This window comes from Pantherophis guttatus, chromosome 2, assembly GCF_059756535.1.
Source record: "Pantherophis guttatus breed Tessera chromosome 2, ASM5975653v1, whole genome shotgun sequence".
NCBI lineage: Eukaryota > Metazoa > Chordata > Lepidosauria > Squamata > Colubridae > Pantherophis > Pantherophis guttatus.
In genome coordinates, this window is record NC_142064.1 from 266,668,628 (window position 1) to 266,687,519 (window position 18,892).

The window sequence follows — 18,892 nt, forward strand, 5'->3', positions numbered from 1 at the left end:
GGGGATGATGCTCATCTCTGTTTTTTAGCCAAGGGAGCCAACGTTGTCTGAAGATGCTTCTGTGGCCTTGTGGCCAATATGACTATATGCTTTTGTGCATGGAATACTACCTTCCCACCAAAGTGGTACCTATTTATCTACTCGCATTTGCAAACTTTTGAACTCTTCAAAAGATGGACTGGAGCTGGAGCAAGTAACGGGAGCTCAACCTGTCATGTGGTGCTCGGATTTCAAACCCAGGCTGACAGCTTTCCAACTGACAAATTGAGTTGTTTTGCTGCACAACAATCCTTGGTTTATGTGCAAATGCACAATCCCCAAACCTTGTCAGGTGTGTCAGAAGAGACTCTTGCTGCAAGAAAACACAGTCTTTTTCCACCAGGCAAAATTTCAGGTAGTCCTTGACTTATGACCACAATTGAGCCCAAAAGTTGCATTGTTAGGTGAGACATTTGTTAAGTGAGTTATATCCCATCTTATGACCTTCCTTGCCACTGTGAATCATTGCAGTTGATAATTTAGTAATATGGTTGTTAAGTGCAAAAAGGGGTTCACCTGAACGTGGGACACAGCAATGGTCATAAGTATGAACCAGTTGCCAAGCATCTGGATTTTGATCACTGTTCATAGGGATGCTACCATGGTTGTAAGTGTGAAAAATGGTCATAAGCCACTTTTTTCAGTGTCATCCTAACTTTGAACAGTCAGTAAATGAGCTTGTAAGTGGAAGGCTGCCTGTATTAGCTTAGTTCCTTTCCAGATACACTGTTAAGATCTTAACACCTGGGTAGCTTTTCAACAACCAGGATTAAACCAACATTGGAAATGCAGGTAATCCTTGATTTACAACTGTAATTTAGCCTGCAATTACAGTCCTAAGTCATGATGGTCATTAATGGGTCACCACACAATGTGCCCAATTCTACAACCTATTTGGTGGCAGTTGTTAAGCGCATGCAACAATTGTAAAACAAACAGCTTGACTAGGTGGCTCAGTGGCTAAGACACTGAGCTTGTCGATTAGAAAGGCTGGCAGTTCGGTGGTTGAAATCCCTAGCATAGGTCTCCTGTGTAAGCAGGGGGTTGGACTAGATGACCTCCAAGGTCCCTTCCAATTTTGTTACTGTTACTGAGTGGTCAGTGGGGCACTTGAGTTTACTTCTGCATACACCTTTTTCTGGTGACTCATAGATTCCCTACCCAGTTGATTCAATTTCATTCAAACACTGCAGTTGTTAAGTGAATGCTACAATCACTAAGCAAACCCATTGTTCACTAGGGATATAAGCATGGGTTTCTGGCAAAAATGTAAATCATGGTCATGTGACTGCAGGATGCTATGAAAACTGCAGGCTGGTTGCCAAGCACCCAAAATGTCATGTGACCTTGGGTGGAGCCCCTCCGCCCCCAGTCCTCAGAAGTTCAAATCTGGGTCATAAGTTGTTTTTTGAATGGTTGCTAAATGGCTGGTCGTAAGACGAGGACTATCTGTAAGTCACAGGCTTGGTGTTGTCGTAGTTCTGTGTCTAGGACAAAAAGTAACAGAGGGAGAATTATTAAAAAAAAAATCCAACCTACAATTAAGAAGAAATTTTCAGCAAGAACAATTAATCAGTGGAACAAATTGCCTCTCAACCTGTGGTTGTTCCATCAGTGGAGGCTTTTAAGAGGAGACTGGAGAGCCATTTGACTGGAATGATATAGGTTCTCCTGCTTGGAGAGTTGGTCCCTTCCAACTCTTACTCTGTAATTCTGTAAGAACTTCATGAACCTTTAGGGCTCAGCATGTAGCTCATCTTCAGAAGCTTAAGTAGCTTCACATTTCACTCCTTTACTTGGCTCTGTTGCAAAGAGGTTGCTAGGAGTCTAAAACAACTTGATAGCATATAATCAGTGACAACATCTTGCAAACGCCTTAGGCAGAGACGGGACAAGCGTGTATTTTCGCCTTCTGTCGAGAGATGGCGGTCAATTCTGCAAAGCCGTCAATACAGTAGCTGCATCTGCGCTTGATCCTTAAAGGAGTTAAAACCATCAAGTACTGTATTGCTAGAAAGGAATGAGGAAGAAGAGAAGCACTGAGGAACTTCCTGTACCGGATCCCTCATGGGTGGAAGGTGGCTTGCAGAGCGGCTTTTGTGCTCTTCCAAAAGTTGAAGCATCAGCTGGAAGGTGAGTTGAGGGCAAGTTGGAGGAGAGGCCAGAAGCAAGTTGGGCTATTTGGTTTGGATGCTGCCAACCGATGCACATTTATGATGGTCACAACATCCCACCATCATGATCCCCATTTTTGACCTTCCCAGCTTGTTTCTCATAGGCAAAGTTAGTGAGGATGATGACGGCAAGAAATTGCAAGTGACAGTCATGTGAAACTGCCTTTAACAACCCACAGTGGTTTGCTTAACAACTCCAGAGGAACAGATGTAAGTTGGCAGTTATGTGACATCATGCTTCATGATCGGGCTGCTTAGTGACACAGATCCCAGTCCCAAATGTGAGGACTCCTTGAAAGGGGATGTCACCAGAGGAATTGTGGACAGGAGGACAGTATTTCCTTATTTGGAGCTAAGGACTTCCATCGGTATAACTGGTGTTTCAAATTTTCCAGAGGCTTTAGGCATCATTTCATCAGTTAAAGCCCCCACATCTCTAAATTTAGCTCAGAAGGTTTAATTGTAACCATTTTGGGACATTTTTCAGGCTGAAAACATGGATTTTTCACATATATACATTTGTAGGTGTAAATGTAATTCTCTCTGCAGTTGGATAATCTATCCCCAGTGCTTCTAGATATTCAGTCATGTGAAAAACAAAGTACACCCTCTTTGAGTTGTATGGTTTTATGTATCAGGACATACTAAAAATCATCTGGTCTGTACACTCTTAAAAGTAGGTGAATACAACTTCAGATGAACAACAACACATGACATATTACATCACGTAACCATTAGTGGTGGGTTTCACTTACCTTTGCTAGTGGTTCATGCACGTGCACCACTTCTGCGCATGCACAGAGCATATTTGATGATGTCCGGGCGGGTGGGTGGAGCCTCCTGCCACGCTACTACTGGTTCAACTGAACCGGGCCGAACCGGTAGCAACCCACCACTGGTCACCATGTATTTTACAAAAGGAAAGCCAAAATGGAGGAGCCACGTGTGAAAACTAACACCCTATGATTCAATATCTTATAGAGCCACCTTTAGCAGCAATAACTTCAAGGAATTGTTTTCTGTATGACCAAAAACAGTCTCTTGCTTTGTTGTGGAGGAATTTTGGCCCACTCTTCTTTACAACATTGTTTCAGTTCATTGAGGTTTGTGGGCATTTGTTTATGCCCACCTCTCGAGAGGTCCCACCGCAGCATTTCAATTGGGGTTTGTTATTGCAAACCTTGAGATGGGATTTCTTCTTTGCTCTACCAGCGTAAGACTAGTGAAGAGCTAGCACTGATAGAGCAAAGAAGACATCTGATCTCTTGTTTCAATGACAATCCTTTCCTCCCCAGCCAGTGTAAATGACGACAAAATCTTCTTAGATCTCTTCACCAGCATAAAACTAGTGCCGGTGTAGCTAAGAAGAAATCGTAGTAGTTTATGCTGACTGGAAAGAAAAGGATTGCAACGGAAGCAAAATAGGCCTGATTTCTTCTTAGCCCCGCTAGCACTAGCTTTACATTAGTGTTGTGCTGGTAGAGCAAAGGCGAAATCTCATCTCTTTTGCTTCCATGGCAATCCTTTCCTCCTCAGCCAGGGTAAATCACTAACGATTTATGCTGGCTGGAGTGAAAGGATTGCCATGGAAAGAAAAGAGTTTATATTTCTTCTTGATTATGCCACGTGGCCCAGCTGACTTCCTGAGCTCGTCAGAAATTTCGTAAGTGAATGATGATGGGGAGTGGGGTTGGGGAGGAATGCATAGTATATTGCAAAGCAGGCCAACATACTCGGGTCTGGGGATTGTGAGGACTGACTGGGCAAGATGGAAGGGAAATTCCATCTTGCCAGGGCCTGGTGGCTCAGCAGACTAAAAGCATTGTGATTAACACCAGCTGTCTGCAATTACTGTAAGTTCGAATCTCGCCAGGCTCAAGGTTGACTCAGCCTTCCATCCTTTCTAAGGTAGGTAAAATGAGGACCCAGTTTGTGGGGGCAATAAGCTGACTTTGTATAAATATACAAAAGTATGAAGGCTATTACTTAATGCATTGTAAGCCGCCCTGAGTCTCCGGAGAAGGGCGGCATATAAATCAAATTTTTAAAAAAAATAGGTGGGTGGGTATGCTGCAGCATCTCTGCAGTGAAGGAGTCAAGGACTCCCGGCGTGGGAGACGCTGCAAAAATTCAACTTTGGAGCAGATTCGTATTTAGCATTTGGGGAACTGTTGTAACTTCAGAAATTCGTTGAATGGCCTGTCGTACCTAAAGGATTACCTGTACTTTTTTTCACATCTTCTGCAACCCTTTCATAAACAATAAAACTTACACTTTCTTTTGAATCTTACAGACAAAGATGATGCCAACATAAACACACTGGACAACTGAGAATAACAAGGAACACTGAAAAGCAAAGCAAAGCAAATTGAAGCAGAAATAAAAATATGTTCTATTTCCTTCAGAAAGCTGCAGAATTCATCTACTTCATCAACAGGAAAGAGACAGAAAAGAGAAAATCATGAAGAGATTTGCAGCTGGAAAAAGTAGATTATATAGAATTTAAGAATACGTTACTTGAAAAGGTCAAAGGAGATCATTTTTCCATTCAGAAAAAGAGGGAAATACCTGGAAGCCAGTGGGGAAGAAAATGTCAATTGGATAGTCACATATGGCAGCCAGTAATGCAGGCACCAACAAAATAAGGAATCACACATATTTTTGATCTCCTCAAGAATGTCAGTGATGGAAAAGCTCCATAGATGTGCCTATTGTGGGAAAAGTAAACAGTTCATATCACAAGAGGATCCACACTGAACAAAAGCCATATAAATACTCTGAATGTGGCAAAACTTTAGTCAGAATAGCTCCCTTGCGATTCACAGACGGATCCTCATAGTAGAGATGCCCTACAACTGCTCCCAATGTGGTAAATGCTTTTGCAAGCATGGCAACTTTGTGATACATCAGAGGACTCACACCAGGGAGAAACCATATGAGTGTCCAGATTGTGGGAAACGTTTCACAGCAAATTCCCACCTGGTGAACCACCAGAGGACTCACACAGGAGAGAAACCCTTTGAATGTCCTGATTGTGGGAAAGGTTTCAGTTTCAATTCCAGCCTGGTGAACCACCAGAGGACTCACACAAGAGAGAAACCCTTTGAATGTCCTGATTGTGGGAAACGTTTCAGTGAGAATTCCAGTCTGGTGAACCACCAGAGGACTCACACAAGAGAGAAACCCTTTGAATGTCCTGATTGTGGGAAAGGTTTCAGTGTCAATTCCATCCTGCTGATACACCAGAGGACTCACACAGGAGAGAAACCCTTTGAATGTCCTGATTGTGGGAAACATTTCAGTGTCAGTTCCAACCTGCTGATACACCAGAGAACTCACACAGGAGAGAAACCCTTTGAATGTCCTGAGTGTGGGAAACGTTTCAGTGTCAATTCCCGCCTGCTGATACACCAGAGAATTCACACAGGAGAGAAGCCCTTTGAATGTCCTGAATGTGGGAAAAGCTTCACTCAGACTTCCAGCCTGGTGAAACACCAGAGGACTCACACAGGAGAGAAACCCTTTGAATGTCCTGATTGTGGGAAATGTTTCAGTGAGAATTCCAGCCTGGTGAAACACCAGAGGACTCACACAGGAGAGAAACCCTTTGAATGTCCTGATTGTGGGAAAGGTTTCAGTGTCAATTCCAGCCTGCTGATACACCAGAGAACTCACACAGGAGAGAAACCCTTTGAATGTCCTGATTGTGGAAAAGGTTTCAGTGTCAATTCCATCCTGCTGATACACCAGAGAACTCACACAGGAGAGAAGCCCTTTGAATGTCCTGAATGTGGAAAAAGCTTCACTCAGAATTCGAACCTGGTGAAACACCAGAGGACTCACACAAGAGAGAAACAGTTTGAATGTCCTCATTGTGGGGAACGTTTCAGTCAGAATTCCAACCTGGTGAAACACCAGAGGACTCACACAGGAGAGAAACCCTTTGAATGTCCTGAGTGTGGGAAAGGTTTCAATGTCAATTCCCACCTGCTGATACACCAGAGAACTCACACAGGAGAGAAACCCTTTGAATGTCCTGTTTGTGGAAAAGGTTTCAGTGTCAATTCCCACCTGCTGATACACCAGAGAACTCACACAGGAGAGAAGCCCTTTGAATGTCCTGAATGTGGGAAAAGCTTCACTCAGAATTCCAACCTGGTGAAACACCAGAGGACTCACACAGGAGAGAAACCCTTTGAATGTCCTGATTGTGGGAAAGGTTTCAGGGAGAATTCCAACCTGGTGAAACACCAGAGGACTCACACAAGAGAAAAACCCTTTGAATGTCCTGATTGTGGGAAAGGTTTCAGTGTCAATTCCCGCCTGCTGATACACCAGAGAACTCACACAGGAGAGAAACCCTTTGAATGTCCTGATTGTGGGAAAGGTTTCAGTTTCAATTCCCGCCTGCTGATACACCAGAGAACTCACACAGGAGAGAAGCCCTTTGAATGTCCTGAATGTGGGAAAAGCTTCACTCAGACTTCCAGCCTGGTGAAACACCAGAGGACTCACACAGGAGAGAAACCCTTTGAATGTCCTGATTGTGGGAAAGGTTTCAGTCACAATTCCCACCTGCTAATACACCAGAGAACTCACACAGGTGAGAAGCCCTTTGAATGTCCTGAATGTGGGAAAAGCTTCAGTCAGAATTCCTACCTGGTGATACACCAGAGGACTCACACAGGAGAGAAACCCTTTGAATGTCCTGATTGTGGGAAATGTTTCAGTCAGAATTCCAACCTGGTGAAACACCAGAGGACTCACACAGGAGAGAAACCCTTTGAATGTCCTGATTGTGGGAAACATTTCAGACAGAATTTCCACCTCATTGGCCACCAGAGGACTCACACAGGAGAGAAACCCTTTTAATGTCCTGATTGTGGGAAAAGTTTCAGTGTCAATTCCTACCTGGTGATATACCAGAGGACTCACACAGAAGAAAACCATACGAGTCTTCGGATTGTTGGAAAGATTTCAGTATTTCGTCTAACCTTTACACACAGGAGAGAAACCTTTCCAATGTCCATTTTGTGAACAATGTTTTAGGCATAAATCATCTCTGATTACTCACAAGAAAATGCATGAGGCAAATATTGAACAGTTTAGAGAAAGTTTGAAATTCATTTCTGATCTCCCATTCTGAGTATAGATGAGAAATTGATTATTTAAATTCTGGACTGATTCTTTTTAGTCAAGAGATCTCAGGATTAGACTTGTAGGTGGGGAGAGAAAAATGGAAAGTATTAGTTTGAGAAAGGCTAACTACCTGTTTCTGATTATCAGCAGTACTTTCTGCAAACAGGCCTTTGGGTGGTGTTTTTTGTATTTTGATTATGAAATTCCGATGTGGAGTTTCAGCCTTCTATGTTGGTGAACTCCAGATTTTGAACCTCACAATTTCCCAGCCAGCATACAAGTAATACTCGAGATACAACTGTGATGAGAACCAACTATTATAAATTCATTTAGCAATGGCAATAGTGCTTTGGTTAACTAACCCCATCCCATGCTGTCTGTTATGCAGCTATTAAATGAATGTGCAAGTTGCTAAATAGGACACTGGCTACCTCAGTGTTCGGGAAAACTCTCAGAGGCTTAGCCCAGGCCCAGGCTTGCCCACTTCCCACCAGGCATCCCTAGGCCTCCTCCACCCCTCCATGCCCCTCCCAAGACACCTATTGCTCTGGTTCCCAACCCTTGGTTCCCCCAAGGCATCCCTAGGCCTCCTCCACCCTCACCCCCAAGACACGCATGGTTCCCCCAATGTAGGGGTGAAATGCTACAGGTTTCCTCCGGTTCGGAGGAAGCCCCCCCCCACAAGCCTTCCCACAGAGTAACCCCCTAGGCCTTTTCCCACTCCCACTGGCTCCCTGCAGGCCTTAGGCCATTCTGTCACGGGGCCTTCCAATTACGATTACACCTTGCAGCAGCTGTTTAACGAGACTGCTTTGCTTAATTGCAGACTTAGGCTTTCCTTCCAAAGGCTTCCCGTAACCCATCTCTTAGGTCTCCCCAGGACATTCCTTCCCTCCCAGAGTATCCCCAGGCCTCTTTCATAAAACAGGGTCCCTGTAGTCCTTAGGTCGAATTCCAACCCTACCAGGCCTCATAGCGTCCTCCTCTTTATCTTTTGAAGACATCTGAACCTTATATTGGGGAAGGAGGGTAGGACGGAAATCTCTCAGCTGTATGACTATTTCATGGAAGCAGCCATTATTTTTACTGTGCCTGGGATTCATCGCTGGGCCCTGAGGTGGATTTGTGGAAGTGGCTGCCATTTTGCCACAACTGCCTCAGGACCAAAATGGCGGCTGCTTCTGGGTCATTGTCATGCAGGAGAGGGAGAAACTGCTCTGTTTCGCTACCTTAACACTGTGCAGAAAGCCTTAAGGAATTGTGGGTGCACTGAAAATGATGGCTGCTTCCATGAGATCTTGAAAATTTACCTGTGAAAAAGGTGTTGGGCTTGTGGGGAGTAGGCCCGAGGCCCAGTGAAAAAAAGCAGTGTAACATTTCAAATGAAAAGCTTTTCTGCCTTGCAGATGAACCTGGTGGAGAAGAGCTGTAGGAATACTGAGTTGAGGAGAAAAGGGATCGTGGCTTTGATCACAAGATCTCCAGGTTTATTAGCAACTCCTGCTGTGATCTCCTCTTCTTGGAAATGCCTGCTTGTTACCCTTTGATGGCTTCTGGGTGACACCAGCACCATATTGCTGACATACGTGTTGCATCCCCCTTTGAGTTGGTGATATGAGGGGAAAAATGTACAATGGAAAATGTTTCATTTTAAAAAACGCATTGTGTAAGAACAATACTTTTGACAAGAAAAAAAAGGGGAGTGTCAGTATTGCTATGAACAGTTGGGTAACACAAGATTCTCAGACTTGCCTCAAACTGTGAGATGGGCAGCGAATAAATTTATTAATCAATAAATTTAATAATAAAAAGGTAACATAAAGACCGCCTTCTGCCACCAATAGCCTCCCACCGGCCAGTACGCTCACACAGAGTGGGCCTCCTCAGGGTGCCGTCCGCCAGACAATGTCGGCTGATGACTCCCAGTGGGAGAGCCTTCTCTATGGCAGCGCCCACCCTCTGGAACAACCTCCCCCCAGAGATACGTACAATAACAGACCTCCGGATTTAAAAAATGTTTAAACTACATAGAATTCTCACCTCCTTTTGCCTCTCAGCATCCTTTCAACAAAACAACCCTCTGCATTTCTCTCTAGCCTCAACAACTGACAGACATTTTCCACAAATTTATCTCTCACATCCTCAACACACAGGCATTCACAGGTCTCAGGATCACTTCGCCTTATCACTCCTTATGAACTTCGGGACATCTCACACACACACATTCACATTTGTACTGCTATCAGACTTTTTGTATAAACCAATTTCACATACAAAAATTTCATTTAATGCTTCCTCCATGCAAACCAATCATAATTATTTCAGGGAGCTTTTTCACAAGCCAATGAGCTCCATTTTCTAAATAACTTTTTGTGTACTGTTGTTAGAGGGTCTCATCCTTCCTGCAGGTTTGGAAATGATTACATACACACACATACACACACATACCATCAAACATTTCCAGACCTGTGGATGTTGTTTTTTGTTTTAATTTTATTTCCTTGGGCAATCTATAGCTTATTCTTAAAGCAGTGGGAAAACTCAGAGAGCAGTTTAAATCATAAATATGATTGGGCCCTAACTACTTTCCGTTTCCCACAGCTCCAAGCCAAGATGTTTACTTAATTTGCAGGCTGGCCAGACATATCACAATCAATTCTACATGCTATTATTATAGATGCATATCCAGGAATTTTTTAACAGAAATCACACCAAATTGATCAAGTCAAATTATATGAGTCTTCCCATTTAGGCAGGTTTTACATTTTTTTTAAATTACCTGCTAAAGCCCAGGTGGGAAGAACAATAAACAATTTCTTCTTTATTCTTAGTTCTGTCAGACTTCTCTGGCTCTTTCGAGAATGGTAAATTATCAAGATCTTTATAACACTGTAATATTTCTTTGCCACCCATAGATCTCTCTTTAGGCACTAGATTGTTACTACGTGCCTCTGCCCTGGGGGTGTTCTGTGTGTTCTCATTCTAACTTGGATCGCCCAGCAATCGCTGGCCCATTTTAAAGATCAAGATGTATAAGAGGTATAGAGACCTATGTTCACACATCGTTTGCATTTAGCCAGGGCTCTCATGAGCAAGTTTGAACTCCACTTTTCTTTTTACAGATAACTTTTACTGCCACATTTTTTCATTCATTTTTTTAATACTCTTTTTTGTTTTGTTTTTTCACAACTTGTTTGTAATGTGTTCCAGTGGGCTAACATAGCCAAATGGAGAAAACGGCCCAATTCTTGTTACTAGGCTATTTGTTCCAAACAGGCTACCAGCATGATTGCCCATTTTTCCCAGGGGATTCCTTTCTGTCAGCTCGAAGCCTGACTAGACTCTCTTTCTTCCTGAGGAGATTTCCCACACCTTTCCGTCGGTGCGAAGCCTAACCAAACCCTCTCTTTTTCCCTAAGAGATTTCCCAGACCTCCCCTGCGGGTCCGAAGTTTGGTCAGAGCCCTCTCCTGCACTACAAATTCTTATTCCAACAGTCACACTCCTTTCAAAGCGATCGTCTCTGGCTGATCTCCTCTCGGATAATCAGAAACGCAGATTGGATCTCCGCACATCGCTTCGAGGCCAAACCTCTGAGGAATTTCCCTCGTCTCATTCACACACTCACAAAGCAACACTCCCCTTCCCAAGAGAAAAAAAAAAGTCTACTCACCCAGAAGAGCTGAGTTCCATAACCCCCCACAGTGGAAGCCTCTTTGTTAGGCATTCAGGGCAGGCAGAATCGGAGCCTGCCAGCAAATGACCAGATCAAAATCACTGGATAAATTTTTCCAGGAGCGCTCTTGACTTCGGTACTGGTCCAAGCTGGTTTCTCCTGTCTGCCTTTAATGAAGGCCACCAAGCCTCAAAGCGGCTCAGTTTGTGGGAAGCTGAATGCAGCCACCTTGAAGAAACTTTGCCTTCAAGTCCCACTTCAGGCGCCAGAAATGTAAGGTCCCAAACACACTTGAGTCACCAGAATGCCAAAGAGAGAGACTCAAGACAAGGCTTGCAAAAAAGCAGACTTTATTTATGGCCAAAAACAAAATACTGGCTGGAACTATATCCAGAACATACAGATACAATGCATGTGAGGAAATAGCCACACCTTGGGAAAGATATGGCGTCCTTTTATATCCTCAGAGACGTCAGCTTAGTACCGAATTCTGGCCTCCTAATTTAGGTTTGTGTATTCCTTGTTGCCCTGCAAGGGGGAATAGAAACTTCCCAATTAGTCATCCTTGAGCATTTCTTTGTTTACTCAATTGGCCACTTTGGCCCCCTGGCTCTGGAAAGCAGGAGTTTATCCAGATCAAACATAAATTAGGGCTGAGGTGTAAATTATCCCTTTGTTGATGGCTGTAGTTTCAACTGAGATACGTACCATGCTTTTAGATAGATTGATATGAGTTCAGGTCAAATGCCAGGGACATACGTTTGACAACTATCAGATACATTACAGCGGCCTAATAACAATCTGTTTGCAACAGGAGATACAAATAGAAAGGAATAATATGTATGATACAAATACAAAGGCATATATGTATTACAGGAACCTAATGGAGAATTCAAGACCTCAGTGCCTTCCGTCGTGCCCTTAAAACCCACTTTTTCCAGCAAGCCGGGCTGGCTTCAGAAGAAATTTTTAAATGTTTTAATTGGTTTGTGATTTTTAATATTTTGGGGCCAAATTTATATATATATTAATTGTTTTTAATATTTGTATTTCATGTTCTTAATTTTGGCTGTGCACCGCCCTGAGTCCTCAGGGAGAAGGGCGGTTATATAAATTGGAAATTAAATTAAATTAAATTAAATTAAAAATTAAATGTTTACAGAATCTAGTCTACCAGTATATCATATTCTAGTATTATTTATTATATCCTTATTATTGTTTCCCTTTCAGAACTTTACTGATTCTGGCATTTTCCAGCTCTTTCTTCTTGTCTGACTTGCAGAAAGGAGAGATACATTTTTAAAAATGGCTTCAAACTACTCTCACTACCATTACAAGGACGGGAAGTTTTTGAAATATTTGATATGATATAAATCTTCTTCTTGTGCCATATCCGTCATAAGCCGTTGGCGATCATGTTGGCGATCCTATTTTTATCAATAGCCGCACGAAAAAGTGCTGATGAATTTTGTCCAAACCAGTCCCTTAGATTTTGAAGCCATGATGTTCTTCTTCTGCCTGGAGCTCATTTGCCTTCAATCTTTCCCTGGAGGATTAAATGAAGTGTGTCGTATTTTTCTGGGTGTCGCAGCACATGTCCGAAATATCCCAACTTTTGTTTTTTTAATTTTAATGGTTTTTTTTAATGGTATAAATAGGTGACTCAAAAGATTAGTCAGATTACCATTGATCCTCATTACTTATTTTCCAAGGGTGTGTCATCAACATTTCATCAAAAAAGGACTATGGGATAATGTATAGGAATTAATGGCTAAAGCTAAAATTTCATGTTCATGGATATTCCAGAGGAAAAATTGCAGACTACAGAAACCATGTTCACCTTTAACATTTGGAATTAACCACAGATACATTTTTTCAACTTCCAAAATGTCTGAATAGCTTATATTTAAGCATATACAAAAGAGCCTTTTCCAACTTTCAAACTTGTTACGTCCTCCCAGGGTTACTTTTCATTGCCTGATTTGGGGTGGGTGGGGGTAGACCGTAATATGATTTTTAAATAAAGAATACAGGGTTAGTTTTCTTTTTTCTGCTTTTGTCTTTAAAATTGCTTTTTCTGTTTTAACAGTATAATCAACCGAGAAAGTTACGTTCAAATTTTCTACTATAATTGATATTTTGTTAATAGTGTGTGAAAGTAGTGCCTAAATTTAGGATAATTTAGAATAAGCAGCACAGAGAGGTAGTGCTTAGTTAATGACCCCTGGTGGCACTGAATGAGGGGGATTTATGATCAGTCCTCAAAGTTCCAATCATCCCAGAATCTCCTGAACACCTGATTGCAATCCAACATATGGCGATCCGTTCATACGACAAAACAACTAGACACAAGGACAGTATTTTCCCCCATGCCATCACTCTGGTAAACAATTCATTCCCACAACACTCTCTTATGCCCTCGGATGTCAAATCACATAGAAGGTCTGTATTACTATTATCCTTCTCATCTTTCCTATCATCTATTCCCTTAACATCTTATGACTAGAACTTTATTGTTTTTATGTTATGATTTATGTTGATTGCTTATTTGGTACCCTAATATAAGCCAGCAGCGTGCGACGGCAGCCAAAAAAGCTAATACAATCCTTGCTGGTATATACAGAGGCATAGAATCAAAATCACATGAAGTATTAGTACCGCTTTATAAAGCCTAATTAAGGACACACCTGGAATACTGCATCCAGTTTTGGTCACCACATTACAAAAAAGATGTTGAGATTTTGGAAAAAATGCAAAATGCCTGTGGAGACTAAAACGTATGAGTGAAGAATGGTTGCAGGATTTGGGTTTGGCTAGTCTAGAGAAAAGAAGGACTGGGGGTGGGATATCTGCCCTCTGCTCTGCCCTCACTCCATATTGCATATCTACCTGCCTAGCCATGTGCTGGTGGTACCACAGCAGACGCTGGTGGACACTCCTACAGCCGGCAGCAATCACTCCGGCTCTGCCATGCTAACAGAACAATAGCCACTTATCTACTTGCCAGCCTGTTTGCCAATTGCCCTCAGTCGGAGTTGTGACTTCCTGAGACTTACTTGTTGACTTTGCTTTTTAGAAGCCAGCAGGGAGTTGCAGTGAAGTCCTTGCTTAATGACAGCAGCAAGGATTGCTGAAATTGCCTAAGTGATGTAGTCATGTGATACAGCTAGTCCTCAAGTTACAAATGATACATAAAAATGCTACAAGATGCAAGAATTAAAGGTGGGTTTGGCCTTCCTAATTGGGAATTGTATTATCAAGTGGCAGCGTTAACATGGATTAAAGAATGGATTTTATTACGGAATACAAGACTATTGACATTGGAGAGTCATGATTTACAACTGGGTTGGCATGCCTTTTTACGGTACAGGAAACAAAGGATACATGGGGAAATCAGAACTGGATGAAATATTGACAGGAACAGATGAGAAAATGATTAAGAAATTATATAATTATTTATTGCGTATTAGACTATAACAGCGGTTCTCAACCTGGGGGTCGCGACCCCTTTGGGGGTCAAACGGCCATTTCACAGAGGTCGCCAAAGCCCTCTCTCCCCCCCCCCACGCCTTCACTCACCCTCACCCTCTGCCTCTGTTTGATCGCCCAGTTGCCCTTCGCTTACCCCGCCCACTCCCAATCTATTGCTGCCTCCAGAGTCCCAGCTGATGGCTAGAGGGAAAAAAACTTTAAATTCTTGCCGCGGGGCTTCAAAGAGCTAGCTGCAAAGAGATAAATTCCTGGAGCAAGTTTTTTTTCCCCTAGCAAAGAGAAAGCAAAAGCAGGGTCTTTTCTGCAACGTGACAAAATGAGGCAGAGAGATTTCTTTTTCTTTTTCCTCACCAAAAAAGGTAGGTACAAAACTGCAAACAATGGGAAATTTAGGGCAAGAGGAGGTTCAAGATTTTAAAACAAAAGAAAAAGAACAAAAGAAAAAAAGCTCTATTTAACTAGGGAATTGTAATAATTGAGATGCTATTAATTGTATATTGTGTTGAAAGCAGAAATGGTTAAGTTGTGGTTTGGAGGAATATATGGGGGAAATTATTTGGTTTATTATTATTGGTAAATATAATTAAATGATTTGTAAGAAATTGGATTGCATGGAAATAATTGGAATATTCATGTTCATATTGATTAATATACAAAAAAAGATAGTTGTATAACTGATTTATATTAAAATGTTGAATTACATAATTAACCAATGTGAGGATGGATATGAAAATAGATGACAATGCGAAGGGGTATAATATAGAATAGAAGGGGAAAATTGAATTTGATTAAGATTAGAGATGAGGATGAAGGGTAATATTGGTTTTTTTAAAAAATAGATGAGGAATAAATATGGTAAAAAGGAAATACAGAAATTGTAAATTTAATTGAAATGACTAAATACTGTGTTGGAAGAAATATCCTTCTGGGTTCTGCTCCAAGTGGGGAAAAAGACACTGGAAACATGGAGACTGTTTGGAAAGATGGTTTAATGGTGGACAGGATCACATGGCTGGATGGGGCCCATTGTGTTAGTTTCTGTTGCTATTGTGTTGCAAATGTCCTTTGACAAAGGATTGACTTTCTGCCTCTGGCCCATTAACAAAGGGTGGGGGGCAGGAAGGTGGGAGCTGCTTTGTCTGTAAAATATGCTTCTCCATTTCTCATCCAGGGAAATATAATATTCTGCCTTTTTAATATTTCCCAAAATATTTCATTCTTCTAGGAAAGGGGTGGGTAAGGTGACCAGATTTTAACATTGGTAAAGAGGGACATTGTGGGCCTGGCTTATTTTGTGGGTGTGGCTAGCTGGTCATGTGACTGGGTGGGCGTGGCTAGCTGGTCATGTGACTGGGTGGGCGTGGCTAGCTGGTCGTGTGACCGGGTGGCCTTTTCTATGTGTATAGGGTAAGGTGAACAGATTTTAACATTGGTAAGAAGGACACCATTGTGGGTGTGGCTTATTGTGTGGGCGTGGCTTGGAGGCCATGTGACTGGGTGGGCGTGGCTAGCTGGTCATGTGACCGGGTGGCCATGGCTATGTGTATAGGGACTACTCAGAGGGCTGAAAAGTCATTTCTGACAGGTCCTCACACTTTTGACTGGTCCTCACACTTATGACCATCCTCACATTTATGCCCGTGCAGCATTCTTAACAACCATGTCACTCATTTCACAACTGCTTCTCTTCACCATGATGACAAGATAGGGCAAAAATGTAAAATGTGAGGACAGTCATAAGTTCGAGGACTGGTCAAAAGTGTGAGGACCAGTCAAAAATAACTTTTCCAGCCCTCTGAGTAGTCCATATGCATTAAAGGATACAGCAATAGAGAGGGATGAAGGAATGGAAATTAGAGTAGGAGTGAGGGTAAGAGAGGGAGGAAGAGAGGAGGAGAAGGAGAAAGGAAGAGGAAGTAGGGAGGAGAAAAAGAGGGGGGGAAGAGAAAGTAAGAAGGAAAGAAAAGAGAGAGGTGGTAGGTTTGAGGAGAAAGACTGCTGTACAATAAAAAAGATGAAAGGGAAGAAAGCCAACCCCAAGCAAATATAAAGATATTAAGATAAAGAATGAATTGTTAAACTTTAAAGAATAAAAGAGAACAAATATGAATAAATAGCAATAATTAGAAACACACATACAAACATACAATGTATTTTCTTTGAACAGAATATTTGGCTGGTTCACAAATTTAAACAGCGTTTAGTCATTTCAATTAAATTTACAATTTCTATATTTCCTTTTTGCCATATTTATTCCTTATCTATTTTTTAAAAAAACCCAATATTACCCTTCATCCTCATCTCTAATCTTAATCAAATTCAATTTTTCCCTTCTATTCTATATTATACCCCTTCCCATTGTCATCTATTTTTATATCCATCCTCACATTGGTTAATTATGTAATTATGTAATACAGTTGTTTAATACAAATTCAACATTTTAATATAAATCAATTAGTTATATAACTATCTTTTTTGTATATTAATCAATATGAACATGAATATTCCAGTTATTTCCATGCAATCCAATTTCTTACAAATCAATTAATTATATTTACCAATAATAATAAACCAAATAATTTCCCCCATATATTCCTCCAAACCACAACTTAACCATTTCTGCTTTCAACACAATATACAATTATTAATAGTATCTCAATTATTACAATTCCCTAGTTAAATAGAGCTTTTTTTCTTTTGTGTTTTAAAATCTTGAACTCTCCTCTTTTGCCCAAAATTTCCCATTGTTTGCAGTTTTGTACCTACCTTTTTTGGTGAGGAAAAAGAAAAAGAAAAAGAAAGAAATCTCTCTCTGCCTCATTTTGTCACGTTGCAGCTTTCGCCTTTGTTTTCAGCATAGCTAGGGGGGAAAAAATCTGCTCCAGGAACTTTTTGCAGCTTTTTGCAGCTTTTTGCAGCTAATTAACCTAGCGGAAGCTGTTAACAGGGGCTGTTTTTTCTATTTTTGCAGGCATGGGTCTACTCTTTTTTTTTAACACTGATCAGCTGTAGGTCGGCCCTTTGAAGCCCAGTGGCAAGAGTTTAAACAGTTTTTTTCCCTCTAGCCATCAGCGGGGATTCAGGAGGCAGCCGGGACTCAGGAGGCAGAATGAAAAATCGGGACTTTTTTAAAACGCCGCGGGACGTGGGACAAATTGCTCAAAAGCGGGACTGTCCCGCCAAAAGCGGGACGTCTGGTCACCTTAGGGGTGGGTGCTAACCTCCTACAACTGTTTAAATTTGTGGACCGGCCAAATATTCTGTTCAAAGAAAATACGCTGTATGTTTGTATGTGTGTTTCTAATTATTGCTATTTATTCCTATTTGTTCTCTCTTATTCTTTAAAGTTTAACAATTCATTCTTTATCTTAATATCTTTATATTTGTTTGGGGTTGGCTTTCTTCCCTTTCATCTTTTTTATTGTACAGCAATCTTTCTCCTCAAACCTACCACCTCTGTCTTTTCTTTCCTTCTTACTTTCTCTTCCCCCCTTCTTCTCCCTACTTCCTCTTCCTTTCTCCATCCCCTCCTCTCTTCCTCCCTCTCTTACCCTCACTCCTACTCTAATTTCCCTTCCTTTCCTTCATCCCTCTCTATTGCTGTATCCTTTTATGCATATGGACTACTCAGAGGGCTGAAAAAGTTATTTTTGACTGGTCCTCGCACTTTTGACCAGTCCTCGAACTTACGACTGTCCTCACAATTTATGTTTTTGCCCTATCTTGTCACCATGGTGAAGAGAAGCAGTTGTGAAATGAGTGACACGGTTGTTAAGAATGGTACAATGGGCATAAATGATGACCAGTCATAACTGCGAAGACCGGTCAAAAGTGCGAGGACCTGTCAGAAATCACATTTTTCAGCCCTCTGGGTAGTCCTTTTGTGCACAGGGACTACTCAGAGAGCTGAAAAAGTTATTTTTGACTGGTCCTCGCACTTTTGACCAGTCCTCGAATTTACGACTGTCCTCACATTTTACGTTTTTTGCCCTATCTTATACCATGTTGAAGAGAAGCAGTTGTGAAATGAGTGACATGGTTGTTAAGAATGCTGCACAGGCATAAATGTGAGGATGGTCATAAGTGTGAGGACCAGTCAAAAGTGCGAGGACCTGTCAGAAATGACTTTTTTCAGCCCTCTGAGTAGTCCCTATACACATAGCCATGGCCACCTGGTCATATGACCAGCTAGCCATGCCCACCCAGTCACATGACCTCCAAGCCACGCCCACAAAATAAGCCACACCCACAGAACCGGTAGTAAAAAAAATTTAGAACCCACCCCTGGTTGGGGGTCACCACAACATGAGGAACTGTATTAAAGGGTCGCGGCATTAGGAAGGTTGAGAACCACTGGACTAGAAGATTTACAA

The 18,892-nt window shown here is 41.8% G+C and overlaps 1 pseudogene across 1 annotated transcript in view; it reads left to right on the forward strand.

Moving 5' to 3' along the window:
* Positions 1-2,028: 2,028 nt before the first annotated feature.
* LOC132711717 (uncharacterized) overlaps positions 2,029-18,892 on the forward strand; it is a 34,775-nt pseudogene continuing 17,911 nt past the window's right edge. Inside the window, exons 1-2 of the transcript XR_015732002.1 lie at positions 2,029-2,172; positions 4,507-7,246. The product of XR_015732002.1 is annotated as an uncharacterized LOC132711717 (transcript). The remainder of the gene's footprint in view (positions 2,173-4,506; positions 7,247-18,892) is intronic.